Source organism: Eriocheir sinensis, unplaced genomic scaffold (genome assembly GCF_024679095.1).
Source record: "Eriocheir sinensis breed Jianghai 21 unplaced genomic scaffold, ASM2467909v1 Scaffold1000, whole genome shotgun sequence".
Taxonomy (NCBI): domain Eukaryota; kingdom Metazoa; phylum Arthropoda; class Malacostraca; order Decapoda; family Varunidae; genus Eriocheir; species Eriocheir sinensis.
This window is the reverse complement of record NW_026110298.1, coordinates 53146-72648: the sequence shown is the minus strand read 5'-3', so window position 1 is coordinate 72648 and position 19503 is coordinate 53146. Positions and strand designations below refer to the sequence as shown.

At 42.4% G+C, this 19503-nt stretch overlaps 1 long non-coding RNA gene across 1 annotated transcript; it reads left to right on the top strand.

Moving 5' to 3' along the window:
* The first annotated feature begins 12151 nt into the window (after nucleotides 1–12151).
* Nucleotides 12152–16889, top strand: LOC126988901 (uncharacterized). The gene is made up of 3 exons (XR_007742640.1): nucleotides 12152–12723; nucleotides 12869–12942; nucleotides 16487–16889. It is a non-coding gene; the product is annotated as an uncharacterized LOC126988901 (long non-coding RNA).
* The last annotated feature ends 2614 nt before the right edge of the window (nucleotides 16890–19503 follow it).

The following is a 19503-nucleotide window of genomic DNA, read 5'->3' as shown; positions in this document are numbered from 1 at the left end:
TTTCTGACCGTTCTATTTCTGCCGTGGTAGACGGTCACTGTTCTTCCCCTAAATCTATTAAAAGTGATGTCCCACAGGGTTCTGTCCTATCTCCCACTCTTTTTCTGTTGTTCATTGATGATCTTCTTTCCAAAACCAACTCTCCTATCCATTCCTACGCCGATGATTCCACTCTGCATTACTCAACTTCTTTTAATGGAAGACCCAACCTACAGGAACTTAACAACTCAAGGCTGGAGGCAGCAGAACGCTTAGCCTCAGCCCTTACTATTATTTCCGATTTGAGCAAGAGGAGCCTCGTGTCCTTCAACGCCTCAAAAACACGGTTTCTTCACCTATCTACTCGACACAATCTTCCAAACAATTATCCTCTATTCATTGACAACACCCAGCTATCACCTTCCTCAACACTAAACATCCTCGGTCTATCCTTAACTCAAAATCTCAACAGGAAATTTCATATCTCATCTCTTAATAAATCAGCTTCCTCAAGGCTGGGCGTTCTGTACCGTCTCCGCCAGTTCTTCTCCCCCGCACAGTTGCTGTCCATATACAGGGGCCTTGTCCGCCCTCGTATGGAGTATGCATCTCATGTGTGGGGGAGCTCTAATCACACAGCTCTTTTGGACAGAGTGGAGGCTAAAGCTCTTCGTCTCATCAGCTCTCCTCCTCATACTGATAGTCTTCTACCTCTTAAATTCCGCCGCGATGTTGCCTCTCTTTCTATCTTCTATCTATATTTCCACGCTGACTGCTCTTCTGAACTTGCTAACTGCATGCCTCCCCCACTCCCGCGGCCCCGCTGCACACGACTTTCTCCTCATGCTCATCCCTATACAGTCCAAACCCCTTATGCAAGAGTTAACCAGCATCTTCACTCTTTCATCCCTTACGCTGGTAAACTCTGGAACAATCTTCCTTCATCTGTATTTCCTCCTGCCTACGACTTGAACTCTTTCAAGAGGAGGGTATCAGGACATCTCTCCTCCCGAATTTGACTTTGCTTTTGGACACCTCTTTTTTTTTTTTAGGAGCAGCGAGTAGCGGGATTTTTTTATTACTATTTTCTTTTTTTATGCCCTTGAGCTGCCTCCTTTTTTGTAAAAAAAAAAAATATATATATATATATATATATATATATATATATATATATATATATATATATATATATATATATATATATATATATATATATGTATATATATATATATATATATATATATATATATATATATATATATATATATATATATATATATATATATATATATATATAAATATATATATATATATATATATATATATATATATATATAATATATATATATATATATATATATATGTATATATATATATATATAAAGATGCAAAATACCCATAAAATAACGGATATTTGTATAAAAATATAGAAATACACATAAAATAATTAAATTTGTATTAAAATAAATATACAAAATGCACGTACAATAATGTAAATTTGTATTGAAATAGATATGCAAAATACACATCAAATAATGTAGATTTGAATTAAAATATGTATACGAAAACACATAAAATAAAGTAAGTTTTTTTGAAAATATATATATAAAATACACATAAAATGATGTAAATACGTAAAAAAATATATATACAAAATACACCTAAAATAAGATAAATTCGTCTAAAATTCAAAAAAACTAAATTTCAATAAAAGAGTGTATATATGTAGGAAAATAAATATACAAAATAATATATAAAATAACTACAATTTGAATGAAATTTTTTACAAAAATACACAAAAAATAATTTCAATTTGTATGGAAATAGATATACAAAATACACATAAAATTTGGTAGATTTGTATTGAAATACATTTATAAAATACACATAAAATAATGTAAATTTGTATGAAAATATATAAACAAATAGACATAAAGTAACATATATTTGTATGAAATATATAGAAAATGCACATTAAATAATGTAAATATGTAAAACAAAATACATACAAAATACACATAGAATAATATAAAATCGTATCAAAATAAATACACAGAATATCAATAAAATAATGTAAATTTGTATGAAAATAAAGATGCAAAATACCCATAAAAAAAGCATATTTTTTTAAAAAATATGAATACAAAAACACACATCAAATAATTAAATTTGTATTAAAATAAATAATACAATATGGTAAATTTGTAGTGAAATAGATATGCAAAACACACATAAAACAATGTAAATTTATTTCAAAATATATATACGAATACACATATACGAAATACATAAAAAAATACAAAAAAATAATTTAAATTTGTATGAAAATAAATATACAAAATACACATAAAATTAGGTAAATTTGTATTGTAATACATATACAAAATACACATAAATAATGTAAATTTGAATGAAAATATATAAACAAATACACTATAAATATCGTAAATTTGAAATAAATATATGTACAAAATACACATTAAATAATGCAAATATGTATGAAAAAAATATATACAGAACACAAATAGAATAGTGTAAAATCGTATCAAAATAGATACAAATATTTATTCAACATATATATTAAATAATGTAAATGCCTATAAAAATATATATAAAATGTATATATAAAATAATGTAAATTCGTATCAAAATAAATCAACAAAATACCAATAAAATAATATATATTTGAATGAAAATAAATTTACAAAATAGACATAACATAACTAAAAAATTTATTAAAATATATACAAAAATACATAGAAATAATTAGAATTTGTATGAAAAAAGATATACAAATTACACATAAAACTAGGTAAATTTCTTTTGAAATATATATGCAAAATACCCATAAAATATTGTAAATTTGTGTCAAAATATATAAACAAATACACCTAAAATAACGTAAATTTGTATGAAAAATATATACAAAATACACATAGAATAATTTCAAATCGTATCAAAATGATTGAGCAGAATATCAATAAAATAATGTAAATTTGTATGAAAATAAAGATGCAAAATACCATAAAATAAAGCATATTTTTATAAAAAAAATACATTTACAAAAATACACATAGAATATTTAAATTTGTATTAAAATTAATATACAAAATGCATATACAATAAGGTAAATTTATATTGAAAAAATATACACATAAATATACATATACAAAATACACATAAAAGAACGGAGATTTCTATAAAAATATATGTACAAAAAATACACATAAAATAATGTAATTTATATGAAAATATATATACAAATACACATAAAATAACATGAATTTGTTTAAAAATATATATTCAAAATAAACATTAAATAATGTAAATGCGTATAAAAATATATATACAAAGTACATATAAAATAATGTAAATTCGTATCAAAATAAATCAACAAAATATCAATAAAATAATATATATCTGAATGAAAATAAATTTTAAAAAAACGCATATCATAACTAAAATTTGTATTAAAATATATACAAAAATATCCAGAAATAATTTCAATTTCTTTGAAAATAGATATACAAAATACCCATAAAATATTGTAAATTTGTGTCAAAATATATCAACAAATACACATAAAATAGCGTAAATTTGTATGAAATATATATACAAAATACATATTAAATAATGGAAAAATGTATAAAAAAAAAACATATACAAAATACATATAGAATAATGTAAAATCGTATCAAAATAAATGAACAGAATATCAATAAAATAGTCTAAATTTCTATAAAAATAAAGATGCAAAATACCCATAAAATAACGCATATATTTATAAAAAAAATATATATATACAAAAATACAGATAAAATAATTAAATTTGTATTAAAATAAATATACAAAATGCACATACAATAAGGTAAGTTTGTATTGAAATAGATATGCAAAATACACATCAAATAGTGTTAATTTGTATTAAAATATATATACGAAAACACATAAAATAACGTACATTTCTATGAAAAAAAAAAATATATATATATATATATATATATATATATATATATATATATATATATATATATATATATATATATATATATATATATATATATATATATATATATATATATATATATATATATATATATATATATATATATATATATATATATATATATATATATATATATATATATATATATATATATATATATATATATATATATATATATATATATATATATACAAAATACACCTATAATAAGGTAGATTCGTATTTCAATAAATTTCAATAAAAGAATGTATTTATGGAGGAAAATAAATATACAAAATAATATATAAAATTACTAAAATTTGTATAAAAATATATATAAAAATGTACAAAAATAATTTCAATTTATAGGCAAATAGATATACAAAATACACATAAAATTAGGTAAATTTGTATTGAAATAAATATACAAAATACACATAAAATAATGTAAATTTGTATGAAAATATATAATCAAATAGACATAAAGTAACGTATATTAGTATAAAATATATATAGAAAATGCACATTAATAATATAAATATATAAAACAACAAGAAAAAGCACACCAAGAACTCAAAGAACAACAAGAAAGAGCACAGCAACAACAAGAAAGAGCACAGCAACAACAAGAAGGAACACTCCAAGAACTCAAAGAACAACAAGAAAGAGCACAGCAACAACAAGAAAGAACACTCCAAGAACTCAAAGAACAACAAGAAAGAGCACACCAAGAACTCAAAGAACAACAAGAAAGAGCACACCAAGAACTCAAAGAACAACAAGAAAGAGCACAGCAACAACAAGAAGGAACACTCCAAGAACTCAAAGAACAGCTAGAAGATCGCTTCACAGGATTACAGCTACAGCTAAAAGCAGTACAAGATGGAAGTGAGTCAGTGCGAAGAGAAATGACTGATGTGACCACGAACTTGGGACAACGCCTGATAGAAGTGGAGAAAGAACACACAAATCTTCAACAAGAGATGGAGGTGGAGACGACACACAAAGAAATATTAGAAGTGCAGGGAAAGGTGAACCGTACTGAGCAGGCAGTTTGTGATGTAAGTGACAGAGTGAAGGCCCTTGAAGACTGCTTGGCTGGAAACGGACAGCCAGTGCCTGCAGGGGCTAGTTGTACCCAAGATGCTTCTCCTACGCAAGTCCGGGGTAGTTTGAGCCCTGTTTCGCCTGAGTTTATCCGCAAGAAGCTCCGCCAGCCCCATGAGTCCGCTGAGGTCGCCTGTTGGAAAGAAGCCTCAGGAGTTTGATGGCAAGCTCTCCTGGGATGCTTACAGCGCTGAGTTTGAGCTGTTGGCAGCTCGGAACGGATGGGATGACCAAGAATGCGCGGTACAGCTGGCCACTAGCCTGAAAGGGGCGGCGCTGGAGGTCCTTGCTCAGCTCGACAATGCGACAAAGGGCAGCTACAGCGGGCTGGCACAGGCGCTGGAGCAACGATATGGGACCAAGCACCAGAACGAGCTCTTCAGGGTTAGGTTCAGAACCCGCAACAGGAGGCGCGGCGAGTCTCTTCAGGAACTCGCTCAGGACCTTGAGAGCATGGCGCACAAGGCATACCCAGGTGCCACCCCTGACCTGCTGACGGTTTTGCTGCGTGATCAATTCATCGATGCCCTGGACAGCCCTCAGCTGAAGATACAAGTGAACCAAGCTAAGCCAACATCAATGCAGGAAGCTCTGGCACGTGTCATGGAGTTTGAGTCCTTTGTTAGGTCTAGCTTGTCAAGCTTCAGGGACGACTCGACTTCTGGCTTTAGGGCACGAAAGGGCGCTGTCAGCGACACAGACAGGTTCCAAGGAACGTGCTGGTACTGCGAGAAGGTTGGGCACAAGGAGAACGAATGCTATAAGAGGAAGAAGGAATATGAAGGTGGCGCTGAAGAAGAAGCCCAGGAAAGGACCCAAGTGCTGGATCTGTGGAGAAAAGGGGCACTGGAAGAATTAGTGTCGGAAAACTGTGCCCCCAGCGAGGGACCACCACTCGGGAAACTAAGAAGGACTGGTTCACGGGGGCAACGACCAGTCTGTCCTGTACATGCCCCGAAGATATCAGTGTGCAGGAGAGCCACCATGACAAGCTGCCAAGTGGAGGGCAAGGTTGTGGCCTGTGGTCATCGACACAGGCTCGGAACGCACATTGGTGCGGCCTGACGTGGTGAGTCATCGTCGGCTTCCTAAGACGCCGCATCGATTGTGCGGAGTCACAGGACACTACGCAGAGCTCAGAGGCCCAGTGGACGTGAAGTTTGAGCTCGGAGGAAAGGAAGAGTTCCTCTCTGTCTACGTGGCTGACATGGACGACCCGTACATCCTAGGTATGGATTATCTTGTCTCCCACAGGTGCGAGCTGGACTTCCGCGCTAAGCAGCTGACTGTAGGAAGGAGGGTGCCACTGACAACTGTGAACAATGAAGACCTGCCAGTGACGGTCAAACGCACCACCATTATTCCTCCGAGGTCGGAGATGCTGTTACCCTGTCAAATTACGGGTGCCCCCCCGGCTAGCCTGTGTGTGGTAGAGAGTGGAAGTCGATTCCCGGTAGAAAACGGGGTGATTGTAGGCAGTACTTTGGTAGACCCTGCTGCAGCGGAAGTGCCTGTCGTCGTGGCCAATGTCTCCTTTAGCCCAAAGAAAATAGAACAAGGGACCATGGTGGGGTTGTGCCAAGAGATCGACCAGGAACCGAGAACCTGTGTCTGCAGGAGAACCCTGACGAAGCACCAGGAGGAGCTGCCCGACTACCTGCGCGACCTGTTTGACAGGAGCTCCAAGTGTCTAGAGGAGCCCCAAGTGGAACAGCTCAGGGAGTTTCTCGTGAGGAATGCAGATGTGTTTTCCACAGGAGACCTGGACTTGGGGTGTACGGACCTGGTAGAGCACCACATCGACACAGGTAGCCACCGCCCAGTGAAGCAAGCTCCTCGAAGGATGGCACCAGCCCGTCGCAAGGAGATGGATGAGGTAATGGATGATCTCCGGCAACAGGGGTTAATCGAGCGGTCCAGCAGCCCGTGGGCGTCTGCTGTAGTGCTCGTCAGGAAAAAGGACGGTTCCCTCAGGTGCTGCGTGGACTACCGAGCCCTCAACGATCTCACCATCAAGGATTCATACCCACTCCCACGGATCGACGACACGCTCGACGCTTTGGTGGGCTCCAAGTGGTTTTCAACACTGGATATGAAGTCTGGGTATCACCAAGTCAAAATGGCGGAACAGGACAAAGAGAAAACAGCCTTCTCCTACGGTCAAGGCCTGTGGCAGTTTAAGGTTATGCCCTTTGGCCTCTGCAACGCGCCGGCCACGTTCGAGCGGTTGATGGAGAGGGTGCTGGAGGGACTTCACTGGAAGACGGCACTCATGTACCTCGACGACGTGATTGTCTTTGGCCAGACCTTCGAACAGGAGATGGAAAGGCTATCAGAGGTTTTCGCCCGGTTTAGAGCTGCACACCTTAAGCTCAGCCCGAAGAAATGCTGCCTATTCCAAAGGGAGGTCCAATACTTGGGACACATCTTGAGCGAGGCTGGAGTACGCACTGATCCTGAGAAGGTGGCTGCGGTAAGGGACTGGCCGACACCCACCAACGTGAAGGAGCTGCGGAGCTTCCTCGGGTTGTGCCCATACTACCGCAGGTTTGTAAAAGGCTTCGCTACGATTGCTGCACCACTGCACCTCCTGACGAAGAAGGGGCGCAAGTTTGAGTGGACAGCGGAAACTCAGGTTGCCTTTGAGAAGCTCAAGGAGGCCCTCATCAGCTCGCCCGTACTCACCTACCCAGACCCCTCTAAGCCTTTTATATTGGATTGTGATGCCAGTGATGAGGGGATTGGTGGAGTGCTGTCCCAGGCATGTGCCGACATGGAACGGGTTGTGGCCTACTTCAGCAAGAAGCTCACTCCAGCCGAGAAAAACTATTGCGTGACCCGGAAAGAACTCCTGGCAGTAGTCAAGAGCCTTGACTTTTTCCATGCTTACCTGTACTGTGCAACTTTCACCATCCGCACGGATCACGCTGCATTACGGTGGCTGAAATCACTGAAAAACCCTGAGGGCCAGCTTGCTCGCTGGATAGGTAAACTAGAGCAGCATCACTACACTATTGTGCACCGGTCTGGGCTAACACACGGTAACGCGGACAGCTTGACCCGGCGCCCCTGCCTACCTGAGTGTCAACATTGCCTCCAGAGGGAAAGCGTCCAGAATATGTGCCGCCGCACTACAGTGGAACAGACAGCGGAGGTGCCATGGGAAGACTTGGGAAAACTGCAGCGGGAGGACCGAGATCTGAGACCAATTATGGAGTGGCTGAGTCAGTCGTCAACGCGACCTGGGTGGGAAGTAATTTCTAGAGAAAGCCCTACCACCAAGAATTACTGGACTCAGTGGGACACTCTTCGGATGGACGACGGGGTGTTGCAGCGACGCTGGGTCTCTCATGATGGTCTTGACCACTACTGGTCCACGGTGCTACCTGTGAAGTCCCGGGAAGGCGTCTTGAAAGAAATGCACGACAGCATCACCAGCGGACACCTTGGGGTAAAGAAGACACAGAGTCGCCTGCGCCAAAGGTTCTACTGGGTTGGCATGAGGAAGGACGTGGAAGAATGGTGTCACGCGTGTGAGGTGTGCTGTGCAAAGAAGGGCCCCAAGAAGCGTCACCGTGCCCCATTGCAACTATACCAGGTTGGAGCCCCCATGGAACGGGTGGCAGTGGATATAGCAGGACCCTTGCCTCTAACGACGGGCGGAAATAGGTACATCTGCGTCACAATGGATTACTTCCCCAAGTGGCCGGAAGCCTACGCCATCCCTGACCAGGAAGCCACTACCATCGCCAAGGTTTTGGTGGAGGAGTTCTTCTGTCGCTTCGGTGTGCCTAACGAGCTCCATTCCGACCAGGGAAGGAATTTTGAGCCAACAGTCCTTGCTGAGTGCTGCAAGCTTCTGGGTATCAAGAAGACCCGGACCACTCCTCTGCACCCACAGTCAGATGGAATGGTGGAGAGGTTTAATTGGACGTTGGGCCAGGAGTTGGCCAAGCAGTGCAACAATGATCAATCTTCATGGGATCAGAAGCTGCCTGCGCTTCTCATGGCCTACAGGTCTGCCGCCCACGAAACTACGGGGTATTCACCGGCAAAGCTGATGTTTGGACGTGAGCTGCGATTGCCGGTGGACCTACTGACAGGAAGGCCTCCTGGGGAAAGCCTTCCAAGGGACGCCTCCAGTTTTGCCCGTCAACTAGAGGAACGGCTGGAAGAGTTGCACCATCAAGTTCGAGGTGTCTTGAAGTTCTCCGGGGAGGCCATGAAGCGCGGTTACAATATGAGGGCAAGCCACGTTGACTTCAAGGAAGGAGACCATGTCTGGCTTTACAACCCGCAGAGGAAGAAAGGACAATCTCCGAAGTTACAGAGCCCCTGGGAAGGCCCTTACACTGTGCTAGAACGCCTCTCCGACGTGACTTACCGAATCCGGAGAACGGAAAGGACCAAGCCGAAAGTTGTCCACGTCAACCGCCTATGGAGGTACCACGGTCCGGGAAACTACACCTGGAACAACTACAGACACCCAGCAGCCGACGAAAACGCAAGGGACGTCCAGGACCGAGAGGAGGTCGACGACGACATAGGTCTTCTGGACCTTTCAGCCGAGGGATATAACCTCCCGGCTTCGGCAGATGTTTCAGGGACACCCCAAGAAGCGGACGACGACGAGACGCACCAGGAGACAGACGCGCAGGAGGCACCGAGCAGAAGACAGAGACAATGCAGGCGTCCACAGCGGTACGACGATTATTATGTTTTTGATTAATTCTCTTATGTTTGTATATAGTTAAGTGTGTGATCGGGACGATCACAATTAAGAGGGGGGGATAGTGTTGTGCTGGAAGCTTCCCCCTGTGTCCATAGGCCTCTAGAAGGCTCCAGGAGAAGCGATCGAGCAGGGGGGCGGGGAGCAAAGCCTCGTCCGCGCCCCGCGGGGCGCGGCCAGGCGCCAGGCGGGAAGTGTTGCCAACTCGCACATACTTTTGCTACATGTTCTTGTATGATCTAAAATATACTGTAACATTCTAGACTGTACTGTTCTGGATATATAAAGGAGAAGAGGGCGAGAGGGGACATTCCCAGTCATAGTAAGCTAGTGGTCAGTGAAGAGTCGGAGTGAAGTGTACTACTAACTTACTAAGGAAGAATATTAAACAACAGAAGCGGTGCAAAGTGTTTACATATCTCCCTCCCACGGAGTCTTGTGACGGCGACACGGAACCCAAGCAATACGTCCGGCATAACAATATTGTTTCACACGTGGCTCACACGGAAATCCTCCCACCTTCCATAATTAATCACACAACAAGTAACGCCCTTCTGGTCACAAACCTCGGAACGAGTGTTCACTTGTCCTGAGGCCTTACCATCCGGGACCAACGCTCGGGAATGTAGACGACTACCACGCTACCACATACCATCACAACCATAGTGGTCGTCAAAAAGGGATGTAGCGACACCCATAAACAAGAAGGCAATAGAAATAAAAAGAGAACGCTACATATTCAATAGTGTAGGAGTTCACAATCACCACATATTCAGTGAAAGGTATTATATACGGTTGACAGGTCCTTATAAAGCAATGTGTTGATAGCACTGTGACGTTTTGTTCATTATTTTGGCAGCGGGTCTTCCTCTTCTTCTTCATTTTTCCTTGTATTGTGGAGAAAATCTGCCCTACGTACGGGTCACGATATCTTACGCCATGCCTGGAGCTGCCGTAAAGTTACAGTGCCGGAAGTGTCGTAACTGTTTAGTGAATAGCCCAAAGCAGCCGACGGTTGCCTTAAGACATTTTTTGTGACTTACGAACGTCGTAACTCGATTGTTAGTGAATCTAGGCCCTGGAGTAATGATGAAAATGTGACGTTGATGCCACGTCAGGAGGACGTGTTTTTTTTACAACGGGAATTCAACGTAGTACGTGATTCCCAAGTTTGAGGGATAGACGACAAGAAGACGTCAGTTCAACATTGGAATCCCACTGTTGATTCAACGTTGGATTTATTACGTTAAAAAAGACTTTCAAAATCAATTAATTCTCAACGTTTTTTTAATGTAGGGTTGATCAGGGTTCTGATTTATATTTTTTCATTTTTATTTAAACCGCTTCTGTTGGCGATCTGTCTTTGTCCTTGATAGATAGATGAGTCCCGACAGCCCCCGCGAGACTGCCCCGCGAGACGCCGCGTGTGTTTGTGAAAAGCGCGAAAAAACAAACACAGCAATGGCGTCTGGAAGATGCTATTAAATTCAAGGGGAGTCCCAATGTACGTTAATAATTATTGAGGGATAGACCAAGATTCAACATTGACAAGCAGATCGACGCCAGTTCAACGTTGGAATCCCACTGTTGATTCAACGTTGGATTTATTACGTTAGAAAAACTTTCAAAATCAATTAATTCTCAACGTTGATTCAACGAATGGATGGTCGGCCGGGGCATTCAGCGTTGAATCAACGTTGATTTGCCCCCTGGGAAGTTGCCTATTTTCCATCGTGTTACTCCGTTACTCATTAGTGATGTCAAAACTGGCAAGTGTCACGAACGTTACATCAAGAGAACCATATATGCACCCTAAGGAACTAAGCTGAACAGGCAACCCCCAACTGCAGAGTTGGTTGATTCCCAACAGATTGTTGTACTCAGCCTCATATATATACCAATTTCTGACCCCCAAACTGTCTCCTGGGTCCCAAAAACGAGATTCATTCATAGTTATCGTTAAAATAGTTAGTTCCTGATGTTTCTTAGCAGTATTTATGCGTAAGAAACTGGTAAAAACTATGCTCTGGGTACGATAATCTGGCATCGGTGCCGAGAGTCCAACACTACCAGCGGTGGTGCCAATGAGGCCCTGCTGTTGACCTCTATTTTTTGTGTGAGATAAGATTAATACCTGTTTTTCGTAGCATCTTTGAGATCAACACATAATAGCAAGTGTTATTTTTAAGTCTAGTATATTTTAGGCCAATCTTGACTTTTTTACTATAGAGGCAGTCGTGGCTTTATGATCTTCGTGCGTGGGTGGCAACACTGCCGTCGTTGTCGCCGCCGCCGCCCACGCCGCCACACCATTACGTAAATGTGCCAGCGCTGATACCCTACAGGTATTTCTCCCTTCCCAGCCATATCTTGGCGGTAACTTTTCCCTGAGAATGTCCGTGAGCGTCCGATTTAACACTGCGTTTGGTCGTCATGTTGCGGAGCCATGTGAGGCGGTGAACATAGTGGAGGAGGCGGCGGAAGACCGCAACAACCCGCCGCCACGCGTTAGGTAACCACCGGTGCCGCCGACCACGCCATGCTGCCCTGCCTCACGCTGCCTTGACTCCTCAACCAGGACAGGCAGGGAGCTGGCCTGGAGGAGATGTGTGGCCGAGGAGGACGATCGGGATGCTAGGCCGGGGTGAGCCGAGCCCCGCCCCGCCCCGCTGGTGCCATCACCCTCTCCAGCCCTGACGAGGTGCGTGTCACGCCGGGGTGAGCCGAGCCCCGCCCCGCCCCGCTGGTGCCATCACCCTCTCCAGCCCTGACGAGGTGCGTGTCACGCCGGGGTGAGCCGAGCCCCGCCCCGCCCCGCTGGTGCCATCACCCTCTCCAGCCCTGACGAGGTGCGTGTCACGCCGGGGTGAGCCGAGCCCCGCCCCGCCCCGCTGGTGCCATCACCCTCTCCAGCCCTGACGAGGTGCGTGTCACGCCGGGGTGAGCCGAGCCCCGCCCCGCCCCGCTGGTGCCATCACCCTCCAGCCCTGACGAGGTGCGTGTCACGCCGGGGTGAGCTGAGCCCGCCCCGCCCCGCTGGTGCCATCACCCACTCCAGCCCTGACGAGGTGCGTGTCACGCCGGGGTGAGCCGAGCCCCGCCCCGCCCCGCTGGTGCCATCACCCTCTCCAGCCCTGACGAGGTGCGTGTCATGCCGGGGTGAGCCGAGCCCCGCCCCGCCCCGCTGGTGCCATTGTAGTGACATGACCTGCCTGATGGGCGAGCCTCCCATAACCCACTTAGCCAGTGGGGTACCTCTAATTTGGTCGACTGGTACAGGAGTGGCGCTCCCGTTACACTGGTCGAGGGTTCGATCCCCGGCGCCGGCAAACCTTTCCTTGTCTGGATTAATTTCGTGTGTTTTGTTACATGCAGAGGACGTGTGTGAGTATAGTAAAAGAGAAAATCCTGGCATTTCACCATCACCCTCCCCAGCTATTTTACTTGGTTTACTTGGTGTTGTTTAGAGGCTCCGCCTCACAGTCGTGGTGGTCCACCGCTGCTCCCGGTCCTGCCATCCCTGCTCAACAGGGCAATTTGGTCCGGTATCGTGTTGGAAGTCCTACATCTTGAGGTGTAGCCTGGCACTGGAGGTTCGTTTGGGACTGTTTGTTGCAGCTTGTCCAGCCCATTCTTAAACCTGTTTACCGGGCAACCTGTTAGGTTTTGGACTTCCTTAGGCAGGCTGTTAAAGATTCATGGCCCTTCATGGGACAGACTGGGGGCCAGCAGGGTCCTGCCTCCACCTGGTGCTCTTGTTGGGAGGGACCTTCTGCTGCACTTTCGTCCGCTCCGCTGATTGACGTGCTCTTGCAGCGCATTATTTTTCTATAAAAATATGGCCCGATATCTCTCCTTTCTTCTTTGTTGTGAATAGAGCCCTAGTTTCTGCATACGTTCCCAGTAATTTAGGTGATGTTACCCTCTGATTTGTCTTGTGAAGGCTCTATGCACAGTTTCAAGCCTCTGCACATCACCCTTCTTGTGTGGTGACCACAGCTGGCTACAATAGTCCAGCGTAGGCTGCACCAGGGCCTTCCAGAGGGTTAACATTAATTACCTTGGGTTCTGGAAGCAAATGTTCTAAGGACCAAACCTGCCATTGCCTTTGCCTTCTTCACTGTTTCTGTGATGTGGTGTGAGAAGGAACCATTGTCGCTGAGGTGAACCCCAAGGCACTTTACATGTGGCTGTCCAGATATTTGTTGTCCTCCTTCTGTGAGCAGCGAAGTAGACGTCTTGACGGTGTGGTCAGGGCCACATCTCAGCATTTCAAACTTTGCCTCGTTGAATGCCATGTTGTTGGTTGCGCCCAGGCGTACACTTTGTTGAGGTCCTCTTGTAGGTGGGCGACTCCCTGCACGGTGGTGGTAGTGTGACTCGCAGTGGTATCATCGGCAAAAGAGGAGATAACCGAGCTCCTGATCCCCTCATCGATGTCTCCCATGTGTATAAGGAAGAGGAGAGGGCCCAGCACTGATCCTTGTGGCACACCGCTGATGACGCTGGCCTCACTGGACTGGTGGCCATCCACTGTGACAACTTGGACTCTTTTTGTAAGGAAGTGGTAGAGCCAAATGCCTAGCTAGTCCTGACGAGGTGTGTGTCACGCCGGGGTGAGCCGAGCCCCGCTCCGCTGGTGTCATCACCCTCTCCAGCCCTGACGAGACGTGTGTCATGCCGGGGTGGGATAAGCCGAGCCGCAAAGTGGTCCATAAGCATCAGGGTAATGCTATATCTGTATAATCAAACTGAGGAGCTGATGTGAATTATTTACAACAATTTCTGAAGGTTTTCGGGAGGATCACCTTGTGTTAATGAACTGCACGACAAAAATGAATTTCCTTAAAATTTAAAAGCGGCTGTAGTTTATTGTTTTATTATGTACTGCCATGAAATCTTGAACGTAAACATGCCCTACTCTTCCATTTAAAAAACGGCAAATTTATATATATATATATATATATCTATATATATATATATATATATATATATATATATATATATATACATATATATACAGTCGTCCCTCAAATAGTACGGGGGTTAGGGACCCAGGACTCCTGTACTATTCAAAAATCCGGATAAAATTAGTGTGCTCCTGGGCTGTGTTTGAGAGAGGGAATTGGGACTTTTGGAATGTCACGAGTGCTCTCAAATGCATGACGCGGCAGCACGAGTTGCCAACTCGGCACATCTGTTGGCTCCCGGCTTTGAGAGATGGAGCGCCTTCATGCTGTGATGATGTCATCAGCAAATATGGCGGCCCAAACAAACACATATAAGTGTTTCCATTTCATTTCACCTCTGTGGCACCATTACCATTACAGCTTCTTTTTCATCTTCTGTTGTAAGGAGTTTGTCAGACAGGACAACTAGTAATGCATGTGTAACGTTGCCAGGAAGATCAACGTACGCAATTTTGCTGTGAGTGAGATGCCGTTACCATAGCAACGACGAGGCTTAGTAAAAGGGCGGCCTTTATCTCCACTCTTGCAGCACTCTTGTAGCACTGGCAGTTACTGCGGCAAGAATTACTTTTCACTAAGATTGATATCACGAACACTGCTCTCATTGACGTGGTATGCTCTCCCTACCACAACGTAACTCATCCCAAAACATAACTTCTCCTACATCTGAATTCTTCTGCAAGGTGAACACCTTTCTCTAAACCTTTGGGGTGCTTTCCAGCGTTGCCAAGTTATCGTACTCAGCGCATTGCATTTTTGTAGTTTCTGACCGATAACTATAGCAAAAAAGAACGAAACCCATCAATATTTAACAGTTTTAACGCTAACTTTAATTTCCTATCGTTATTTGTGTGGTTACGACAGTCTTGGAGCCTAAAAATGATAAATGCAATGTTCAGTGTACGACAATTTGGCAACGTTGGTGCTTTCGGCAGCTGTTTTGGTAGAACATTGTTGCCACACACGCCATGGCTACTTAGTGCGACTAGTGGGAAATTTAAAAATATATATATATATATATATATATATATATATATATATATATATATATATATATATATATATATATATATATATTTATATATATGTGTATACATATATATGCATAGTATCAATATTATGATATAAAATGCTTTTGATACAAGCCATATACAAAACAGATTCTAGCATACTCAATGATGTACTATATAGTTACAGCCTTGTAGGACAAATATATAGGAATAACATAAAAAAATTAGATACTCTTGGGTGCCCCTTCAAAAACCATTCCAATTTCCCTCAGACTGTCCCTGAAGCTGCCGCTGCCATGATTTAAATTTACCGTAGCCTTTCCGTTTTCTTCAGAGAACACACCAAACATCAACACTTTCAGTCATTGATGAGCTCTGCGTTAACAAATCCCACTATGACAGGGTACCTAGGTGTCTTCTCATTTAGAATTTCTTACCAGAACAGCAACATAAATGATTATAGATATATATGTGATGCAAGAAAGTGAGATTCATAGAAAAATAATTATATATTGTGAAGGGAGACAAAGATTTCAAAATGAGTAATAAATGATTATGTTACTCCTGAAATACAGAAGCATTAGTGCAATTGAAAAAAAATGTATCATGTAAGGTAAATTTATGAAATTTACCTCTATAAAAATAAAAAATAAACATTCAACGAAGCAAAATCTTCTTTTTATATGATATATTTTCAAATCCGTAGGTTTTTGACTGGGAATTTGGCGTTTTGGACAACTGTGCACCGGGGTGAGCCGAGCCCCGCCCTGCTGGTGCCATCACCCTTTCCAGCCCTGACGAAGTTTCTTGCCGGGGTTAGCCGAGCCCCGCCCTGCTGGTGCCATCACCCTCTCCAGCCTTGTCGAAGTTTCTTGCCGGGGTGAGCCGAGCCCCGCCCCGCTGGTGCCATCACCCTTTCCCTGCTCGTCCCACCGCCAGACCTCATCCAGCTGCTGCAGAGTAACCCTGCCAAACAGCTAGGTAAGTTAATTCAGATGTTTTCTTCTGGTCTTTGTCTACCCATATCACTTCCATTAGGAGGAAGTTAGGTTTGGTTGAATTAAGATAAGGAAGTGATATTAGGTTTCTCCAGTTAAAACAAAGGGGGTTTTGGGGAGGGGAAGCCTTCAGTTAAAGTCCAGAAGTATGTCCATTGGGCCTCTGGCTTGTGAGGGCTTATTTGTTTAGGCTAATCTTAGGGGGCGCCACTCCAAGCCACTATTTATAATAATGAAGCATTGTGAAGGAATTACTATTATTATTATGCATTTTGGGTATTATTCACAAGAGGGTAGCCTACTAATTTTGAGATGCTGACTGCTTGTTTCTGGACAAAATATGATGCTGAATATCATAGAAATAGTATTTTCTCTGGAAATCACTAAATGATTGACTTTTCAATGCCTGTTGTGAACCCGCCACCACAGGCGCTAAATAGCTCACAGAAAGGTTCAACTTGCCTACTGTTTCTATAGTTCACTCACCACTCACAAACATCACAAGTGGGCAAACTAGAACTAAACCAGGCAAATTAATGTTTTTCCTGCTGTGAATTCCCCGAGTGTGCATGTGTACCATACAGTGGGGTGGCTTCGGACGATTTTGATCTGTTCTAAGTAGTAACTCAGTATAGTATGCCTTTAAAAGATTTTTTTTTTACGTGAAAGTGTGGCTTAAGAACGTAGGTATATGGTGGTCAAGCTGAAAAAATTCCAGGTCTATGCTTTCTTGTTAAATCACGTATATAATGGTGTCCAAAGTCATAATAGATCGGCGGTCACTTCGGACAGGTGTGAGGTGACTTCGTGCACTTATTCTCTTTCCCTTTAACTGGGAGTGGCCGCATTTGAGGATGGCTTCAGACGTTGCTGAGGCGACCTCGGACACTGAGGGAAGTTTTTAAAAAATCAAACTATCAAAAACATATATTTCTGGCTCCTGAAGGAATAAATTAAGATTAAAAGTAATTTTGCACTCCTTTTCTGACATTGAACACATAATATGCACACTAAACAATAAAGTGATAGTCAGTGTTTTATCACAAGTTATTCAGGTACACAGAACGTGTAGGAACTTTTGTAACACAGGAAACACGCATTTTTCCTTTATGAAATGTCTATAATGACTCCTTGAAAATAAAACAATATTGTTCAGATAAAGCAAATACATCTTAATATGTAAATATCAATATATAGGTATAATAGTATACCATGATTATCTCCGTCCCTCCTCCCGCTCTTCCTTACTATACTCTAGCTCACCCAAACGTGCGGCTGTGACGTAGGTCTCTAGGGAATAAGCGGAAGTACAGTGTTGACACATTTTTTACTCCACGTTGGTTGCCTCTCTCTCTCTCTCTCTCTCTCTCGTTTATTCAACCTGATTTATTATATGTTCTAATACAGAAATTGTGGGAAATTATACAAACAAAAAATCTCTCCACCTGTGTGGATGCTGGGAGTGTCTGGGTGATGGCCAGGAGTGTACGTTACCGTTACAAGGATTTGAATGTATTTTTTTTTCATACCTATGTCAGCTTATTTTAACGTACAGTCCTTCACGATATAATCTTAATATAATTGTGAAACTACTTACCCATCTCAAAACGTAAGGGAAACTCAACAATAAGTATAGCATTTTTTTTTAGCAACACTAAAATATTTATGCCACATTTCTTTATATGCTTATAAATATTTTATCCATAATAATTTAACTGTTTTTTCATATGTTATTATACTAAGATAAGTGTGTATGCATATTTGCTGATCATATTTGCCATGGTTTTACTTATATAAGAACATTTCTACATCGATGGCTAGGAGACGCGCAGCTACGCTGTACAAGGGATCCCGTACGCTGAACCCGCCCACAACCGCACGTTTAGTTGAGCCGGAGTATAGCTCGCTCCCTCCCTCCCTCCCCCCTCTCTCCATCCCTAGCTCGCTCCCTCTCTCTCCCCCCCTCTCTCTCTCACTCGCTTGCTCCATCCCTCCCCCTCTTGTCCCCCTCCCTCTCTTTCACACAGGCCAGCTATTGACATCCACATTGAATATCATCTGATATTTTTGGTTCATTGTTGGCTCTGGCTTATTTGACCTTCAATGTTATTATAGTGTAATAACCAGAGCTGGGCACTTCCGATCATCAGTCCGATCTTCCGATCTGATCGGAACAGCACTTGGTGATCGGAATGCAAAGATTGGATCATCTTTGTAAAAGGTAATCGGACTATAGAAATCAGAACCTCACAAACTAACTTCCGATCACCGATCACAATAAAAAAGTGGTCAGTGTTGTCACGGCAACAAGTGGCTGCGGAGTTCTTACAATTATTTTTATACACGTTGCTAAATAGTTACTCCAATAAGCGTCACCTTCTTAACCGGGGGGGAGGGCTTTGCCTTCCCCCCCCACCCACCCGTCAGGCTCCCGGCCACATTTTTCCCAACTGTATACTGGCTCGTCAAGGGAGGCACAACCCACCAATCACCGTGCGTCTTACTCATGACGTCATGACTCACCACAGCCAATCAGCATTATTAGGAGAAGTGAATTGGCAAAAGTAGGCAAATGCTTGCATGTAACTGCAAGAAGTGAGATTGTTTGACATTCAATAACTCAATTTTATTGTAACACATCATTCTGACCAAGTAAAACAATGATGCATGTTTTTGCTGCCATGATATCAATTCATTACTTTCGTCTCCCTCCCCCTCAAATCTT